At 55.4% G+C, this 7,712-nt stretch overlaps 1 long non-coding RNA gene across 1 annotated transcript; it reads left to right on the top strand.

Annotated features, from left to right (window-relative positions):
* The first annotated feature begins 4,997 nt into the window (after positions 1-4,997).
* On the top strand, positions 4,998-6,953 carry LOC142068346 (uncharacterized). The gene is made up of 2 exons (XR_012666827.1): positions 4,998-5,557; positions 6,711-6,953. It is a non-coding gene; the product is annotated as an uncharacterized LOC142068346 (long non-coding RNA).
* Positions 6,954-7,712: the final 759 nt, after the last annotated feature.

The following is a 7,712-nucleotide window of genomic DNA, read 5'->3' as shown; positions in this document are numbered from 1 at the left end:
ATCTTGGCTGGCTGATTATGCTGACTCGGCGAGCATGGACTATGTCCCAGTTGCCTAATAAACCTTGCTCTGTTTTGAAAAAGCTGCCGGGTGTCACTGCCGATACTTAGAGCCCTGCAGATCTGTGGTGATATGCTCTATATCCGTGGACCATGTTTGCGAATCAGATGTGGACACCCATTTCATATCCATGCAGGGCTCTCCCAATACTTGCCGAGGTGCATTGGTCCCTGAAGAGAGTCAAAGTCTCCCTCCAGGACTCTCTCTCAGTTGGGCTCACTGGGTAGAGCTCACGGTGTGAAACAGGAGTGTGGGAGCCCACAGGCTCGGTCTCGGAGGCATTGAGACCACACGGCCTCCCCTTAAGGGAGAGCGAGGCCCCTTAGGGGACTGGCACACAGAAGGGGTTCCTCTAAAGGGTTATTTAAATGCTGGGGCGTAGTACAGATCCTTTGGATGCATGACCTAGGGTGAATCATATTTCCGGATACAAGCGTATTATGTGGATCAGTTCTCCTTTTGCTCAGCACAGGAATTTGCAAAAAGGAATTGTGGGGTATATTAATTACAACTTCCAAACAAGGCCACGTGAGACCAGTGAACTGGTCCAGCAAAGCTCTGAGACACATGCTGAACACGTACCTTGTAGGCGTGGCCTTGATGATGGGGGGGCCCCCCCCTCTGGACTAAAGGTCAGGAAAAGCAGGTGCTATTCCTCGCTCTGCCATAGCCTACTGTACGTCCTTGGATAGGTCACTTCACCCCTCTGGGCCTGTTTTCCCTCCCACCCTTTCTCTGTCTGGTCTCTAACAGACAGGGATTGTCTCTTGTATGAGAATGTACAGCGCCTAGCGCCACAGGGTCCTGATCCTATTGTAATATGAATGATCAACTCTTAAAATCAATGGGATTACTCTTGTTCTCAAAGTTAAACGTGCTTCAGTGTTTTTCTGGGTAGGGGTCCATAACAAGTGCTTCACACGTGCTCTCAGAGAGTCAAACAGCATCTTACTCTGTAAGTGTTTGAGGAGTAGGGCACTACTCCATGTGGGTAAAGATACCACAGTCCAGTCTTATTCCACGGAGATCAATCCCAAGCTCATTTACAACAGGGTGAATGTAACGCGGACTCTACGTCCAATCCTCCCCTCCCTGCCCTATGCCCACTCTTACACTCTGTTCCTGGCTAAAATGTCGGATTCATTTCCCTGTAGGAAAACTGTATACCTGTGGATGTGGAGACAGTCTTGGAATGACAGATTGGGAGGAAACGAGTGCTGCTCGCCGCCCAATGTTTCTGAATGCAGAGAAAGTCCTGAAGGATGCAAACAGAGTGAACATAAATACCCCGGCTGCTGGCATGTCAAATATCCCCTGGTTTGCTCATAACCTTTGTGGCCAAGTATCTTGTTCTCCTCAGCAGGCCCAGTTCTTTTTAGCCTTGGAGACACAGGTTTGGGAAAGGCAGTCCGTCCAGGTGGCACACGGTCTGGCTATACCTTTCCACAGTCAGTCCCTTGGGCCTGTTTTCCTCTCCCCTAGGGGAGGGGATGCAGCCTCCCTTCCTGGAAAGGTTTCAGAGTAACAGCCATGTTAGTCTGTATTCGCAAAAAGAAAAGGAGTACTTGTGGCACCTTAGAGACTAACCAATTTATTTGAGCATAAGCTTTCGTGGAAAGGTTCAGTGATTTAATTGGGGATTGGTCCTGCTTTGAGCAGGGGGTTGGACTAGATGACCTCCTGAGGTCCCTTCCAACCCTGATATTCTATGATTCTTGCTGCACCCAGCCTGCTGGCAGCTTCCCAGCTTCATAGAATCATAGAATATCAGGGTTGGAAGGGACCTCAGTAGGTCATCTAGTCCAACCCCCTGCTCAAAAGCAGGACCCATCCCCAATTAAATTCACCCAGCCAGGGCTTTGTCAAGCCTGACCTTAAAAACTTCTAAGGAAGAAGATTCCACCACCTCCCTAGGCAACGCATTCCAGTGTTTCACCACCCTCCTAGTGAAAAAGTTTTTCCTAATATCCAACCTAAACCTCCCCCACGGCAACTTGAGACCATTACTCCTTGTCCTGTCCTCTTCCACCACTGAGAATAGTCTAGAACCATCCTCTCTGGAACCACCTCTCAGGTAGTTGAAAGCAGCTATCAAATCCCCCCTCATTCTTCTCTTAGGCAGACTAAACAATCCCAGTTCCCTCAGCCTCTCCTCATAAGTCATGTGTTCCAGACCCCTAATCATTTTTGTTGCCCTTCGCTGGACTCTTTCCAATTTATCCACAACCTTCTTGTAGTGTGGGGCCCAAAACTGGACACAGTACTCCAGATGAGGCCTCACCAATGTCAAATAGAGGGGGATGATCACGTCCCTCGATCTGCTCGCTATGCCCCTACTTATACATCCCAAAATGCCATTGGCCTTCTTGGCAACAAGGGCACACTGCTGACTCATATCCAGCTTCTCGTCCACTGTCACCCCTAGGTCCTTTTCCGCAGAACTGCTGCCGAGCCATTCTGTAGCTGTGCATTGGGTTCTTCCGTCCTAAGTGCAGGACCCTGCACTTATCCTTATTGAACCTCATCAGATTTCTTTTGGCCCAATCCTCCAATTTGTCTAGGTCCCTCTGTATCCTATCCCTGCCCTCCAGCGTATCTACCACTCCTCCCAGTTTAGTATCATCCACAAATTTGCGGAGAGTGCAATCCACACCATCCTCCAGATCATTTATGAAGATATTGAACAAAACCGGCCCCAGGACCGACCCCTGGGGCACTCCACTTGACACCGGCTGCCAACTAGACATGGAGCCATTCATCACTACCCGTTGAGCCCGACAATCTAGCCAACTTTCTACCCTCCTTATAGTGCATTCATCCAGCCCGTACTTCTTTAACTTGCTGACAAGAATACTGTGGGAGATCATGTCAAAAGCTTTGCTAAAGTCAAGATACAATACATCCACTGCTTTCCCTTCATCCACAGAACCAGCTTTTCTTTCTTTCTTTCTTCCCTCCCCTCCTGATTACTTCCCCCCCACCGCACTTTGTAGCTGTTTGTCCTGGGTTTACCACACCTTGTAGAAAGAAAAGGAGGACTTGTGGCACCTTAGAGACTAACAAATTTATTTGAGCACAAGCTTTTGTGAGATACAGCTCACTTCATCGGATACTCACCAAAGCTTGTGCTGAAATAAATTGGTTTGTCTCTAAGGTGCCACAAGTCCTCCTGTTCTTTTTGCGGATACAGACTGACACGGCTGCTGCTCTGACACCTTGGATAGTTCTTTTTGCAATTTCTGAGAACTGGGGTAAATGCGTGACAGGAAATGTGTGGATTTGCTTCTGAGTTAATGGCTGATGAGTTTCAACCAATTGGGTCGGTGGCCAAAGAAGATCTGTGGTTTTGCGCCCTTTTCCTCATAGTGCCACAGTGAAGGGGGAGGGCACTTGATTGCACACGAGCAGGCCTGGTAGCCATAATTCACCACCAGAGAGGCACCACTGGGAGTTGTAGTGTAAACGGGACCCTGGTGTTTTCACCACCCTCCACGTCACCCTGCTGGAGCGAGAGACGACGCGATGGTGAAAACCCCTGATCCCTGCTGCCACTGGCATTTTCCCATTGTTACCACCCTGTGGCGTACAGGGGCCCTAAATGTGTGTGGCCACGCGATTCTCCTCCTGGCACCCCCAGCTTGCAGGGTGCAGGGCTCGGGCCAGGGTGACACCGGCCCACAGAGCACAGTCCCGTGGAGATTCTGGGCTGTGTTACAGCCCGTAGGCAGGCCAGGTGAGGGGATCCCAAAGGGGCCCATTTCCTACCGCAGACACAGCTTCGGCCAGCACGAAATCAGGGGGGCTGAGAGCCATCGAATGCCCTGTAAACCCTGCATAGGATTGAAACCACTTCAAGCCGGGGGGGTGGCAGCCCCCCAAGCACCCCTATTCCCAGCACCTGTGGGAACCCTAGAGCTGGCCCTGATCAGAGCCTGCCCCCCAGGCCCTCTAGTGCCATGGTCCCGATGAGGGAAATAAAATAACCATCACATTAAGGATACGTGTTGCACTCACCGCCCTGGGGTCTGTGCGGGAATCGCACCGTGTCCCGCACTCGGGGCGGGGGTTGCTCTCAGCGCCCTGGGGTGGGTCTGTGCGGGAATCGCACCCTGTCCCGCACTCGGGGCGGGGGTGGGGGCGGAGGTTGCTCTCAGCACCCTGGGGTGGGTCTGTGCGGGAATCGCACCCTGTCCCGCACTCGGGGCGGGGGGGGGCGGGGGTTGCTCTCAGCGCCCTGGGGTGGGTCTGTGCGGGAATCGCACCCTGTCCCGCACTCGGGGCGGGGGTGGGGGCGGGGGTTGCTCTCAGCACCCTGGGGTGGGTCTGTGCGGGAATCGCACCCTGTCCCGCACTCGGGGCGGGGGTGGGGGTGGGGGCGGGGTTGCTCTCAGCGCCCTGGGGAGGGTCTGTGCGGGAAACGCACCCTGCCCCTCACTCGGGGCGGGGGGGGGGCGGGGGTTGCTCTCAGCGCCCTGGGGAGGGTCTGTGCGGGAATCGCACCGTGCCCCGCACTCGGGGCGGCGGGGGGGCGGGGGTTGCTCTCAGCGCCCTGGGGTGGGTCTGTGCGGGAATCGCACCGTGTCCCGCACTCGGGGCGGGGGTGGGGGCGGGGTTGCTCTCAGCGCCCTGGGGTGGGTCTGTGCGGGAATCGCACCGTGTCCCGCACTCGGGGCGGGGGTGGGGGCGGGGGTTGCTCTCAGAGCCCTGGGGAGGGTCTGTGGGGGAATCGCACCGTGCCCCGCACTCGGGGGGGGGGCGGGGGTTGCTCTCAGCGCCCTGGGGTGGGTCTGTGCGGGAATCGCACCGTGTCCCGCACTCGGGGCGGGGGTTGCTCTCAGCGCCCTGGGGTGGGTCTGTGGGGGAATCGCACCGTGCCCCGCACTCGGGGCGGTGGTGGGGGCGGGGGTTGCTCTCAGCGCCCTGGGGAGGCTCTGTGCGGGAATCGCACCGTGTCCCGCACTGCGGCGGCTTTTGCGCTCCGCGCCGGGGCCCGGCAGGGGACAGCGCCCTGCAATGCGCTCGGGGAGAGCGGGCTGCACTCGGCGCCCGGGGCTGTGTCTTGCACTCGGGACTCGGGCGTTTCCACTCCGCGCCCGGGTCTGTGCGGGGACAGCACCAGGCAACGCAGTGTGTGTGTGGGGGGGAGGGACGTTTGCACACGGCGCCCTGCTGTGTGCGGGGCTAGCCCCACGCAATGCGCTCCGGGGGCTCTGCGCGCGGCGCTGTGCGGGGCGCCCCGGGCCTTGTGCAGTCACGCAGCGCGGCTCTGGGCGGCGATAGGAGCCGGCCGCAGCCCCCGGCTCTGCTCGCTGCTTCGGGGCCCGTGTGCAGGGCGGCGGGGCGGGGGTTTTGCGCTCGCTCCCACGCCTCCGCCGGGATAAATGGGAGGCGTCGGGCAGCTCCGCTCCAAGCCTCGTCTCCTCCCCTCCGCCTGGCTGAGCAGCGACCGCCGCAAGCCGGAGAGCGATGGATCCCCAGGACTGCCCTTGCGCTGCCGGTGAGTGACTCGTCCCGCGGCGGAGCCGCACGGACCCTGCTCCGAGCTGCTGCGGGGCCTTCGGGGGCTGCTCCCCCCTCGCTGGGAAACAGCCCCCCCCTTGCCGGGGAAGGGGAACGATCCCTGCGCCCGGGACGGCTCCGGCTCTGTGAAATCTCTGCGGCGGGAGCCTGCAAACCGAGCTCCCCGGCTCAGATGGCCCGGGCTTCTTTTGCCATGCTGGAGACAAAATTCTCCCCTTGCCGCTGATCGTCCTCTCGGTTTTAGTCCAGCCGTGATGCTCATTCCCCCCCCCCTTTGTCCACCAGGTGGCTCGTGTACCTGCGCTGACTCCTGCCAGTGCACAAATTGCAGGTGCACCTCTTGCAAAAAGAGTGAGTATCCCCCCCCCCCCCTTAAAAATGTTTCCTCCACAAGCGAGTTGCCCGCCTGTCTGAGCCTGCGACGAACGAGGGTTTGTCACTGGCTCCCTGCAGCAGCGTGGAGCCTGGAGAACAGAAGCTGGAATTTCTGGCCCCGATGTAGCAGAACCATTAAGCGTCTGCTCAAGTTGTAGCCTGGGGGAGTTAGGGCTGTGCTTTGTGGGCCTGCTGCAAAGCCCGTCAAAGGGAAGGTGAGTCTTGCCTCTCATTTCGGTGGGATCTTGGGATCAGGCCGCAAGTGCTTTGCTGACTGGGGATGGATTTAAGCCTATGCTTGACAATAAGCAGGTGCTTTGCTGAAGCAGGGCGTCTGTTGTTAAACTGTATACTTACTTTCCAAGTGTGGGCCTGAAAGGTGGAATCGGTGTCCTTTCCCGAAGAATAATTCCTAAAAACTTCTTCTGTTCTTTCCAGCGCCAACCAGTTGTTTCTTTTTCGTACGCTGAGTGTTCTTAACAAAACCCTTGGGTCAGATAAAGGATTCTGACCTATATCAAGGTGGGAAAGGACTCAGGACTGTCCAGTCTTGACTTTTATGTGGCCTCTGTGAGGAATATGTATTAACAGTACCACTGAGATGTTTTAATATTTTATAAAGTACAGTTCACGGCATGGTTTTGCTCCTTGTCTCATCCATGTTGAACTTCCTTCAGCTCTTACGGGGGAGGGTTGTTTTTATTTTTTGTTGTCTGGCCTCTCCAATAATCGTGTCTTGATTTTTATCTTTTCAGGCTGTTGCTCCTGTTGCCCAGCCGGATGCAATCATTGTGCCAAGAGCTGTGTCTGCAAAGCTCCAGCATCCAGGAACTGCAGCTGCTGTTCCTAAAATGGCGATTTTCTGGTCTCCTGTAAAGATTCTGTACGAAAGGCAAAACTAATTTTGTTTGTAATGTCGCAATGACTGTTTTGTACCTTTCACGGAAATGTCGATTTGGGGTTGAATGAAAATAAAGGCCAGGACTGGAGACATGTAATGCCCGATTGACTCAGCCTGTTCATTCCATTCAGTGATGTGCAGCTTGCACGACTAATCCCCTCTTCCGAGTTTAGTTCTTGCACAGGGTGTTAGCAGCACATCTCATGGGAGCATCAACAAGAGCCCGGAGACTAAAGCTTCAGGCACGAGCCGCAGCACTGGCTTGGCTTTGCTTTTGCCAGCAGAGCTTCAGGCAAAAGGAGAAGTTTTCAAACACAATATTTCTTTAGTGGTGGCTCAGCGTTGTTTTTGCCTCTTGGTAGCAAGGGGAAGCAGCCCGGGAATCACTGTGTCTAGAACAGTGATTCCCGGCTCCCCAGCTCTGCAGGGGTAACTGGTCTGGCTAGCCTTCCAGCTCGCTGCCCTAGGCCAGGGTGTCCCAGAGGAGGTTGCTGAGGGTGTAGCTCTGTATGCATGTCCTGTAGGCACTCTATTCACATGAGGCCCCGTGGGCAAGCTGCCCAGAAGGCAACAACACAAATACAACCAGCCACAAGGGTAGACATGGACATACAAAGGTTAAGGGAAAATAGCTGACTTAGCTACAGTCTCCCTAATTAAAAACCCGAGGCTCATTAGAGATTGTACACCTTTAACTGTGCTGGAAGGAACAGGGCTTAATGGCCCCTAGATCATCATATCAGGGCTTGTTGGCTTCCTGGTCACTTGTCTGGGGCTTGCAGGCTCCGTGGGGGTCGCACGGGTACCCGTTTGTCAGCAGTGGGAGTCATAAAATAAAATGACACAGCAAGTAGTT

Source organism: Caretta caretta, chromosome 2, assembly GCF_965140235.1.
Source record: "Caretta caretta isolate rCarCar2 chromosome 2, rCarCar1.hap1, whole genome shotgun sequence".
NCBI classification, from domain to species: domain Eukaryota; kingdom Metazoa; phylum Chordata; order Testudines; family Cheloniidae; genus Caretta; species Caretta caretta.
This window is presented reverse-complemented; position numbering and strand designations above follow the sequence as displayed.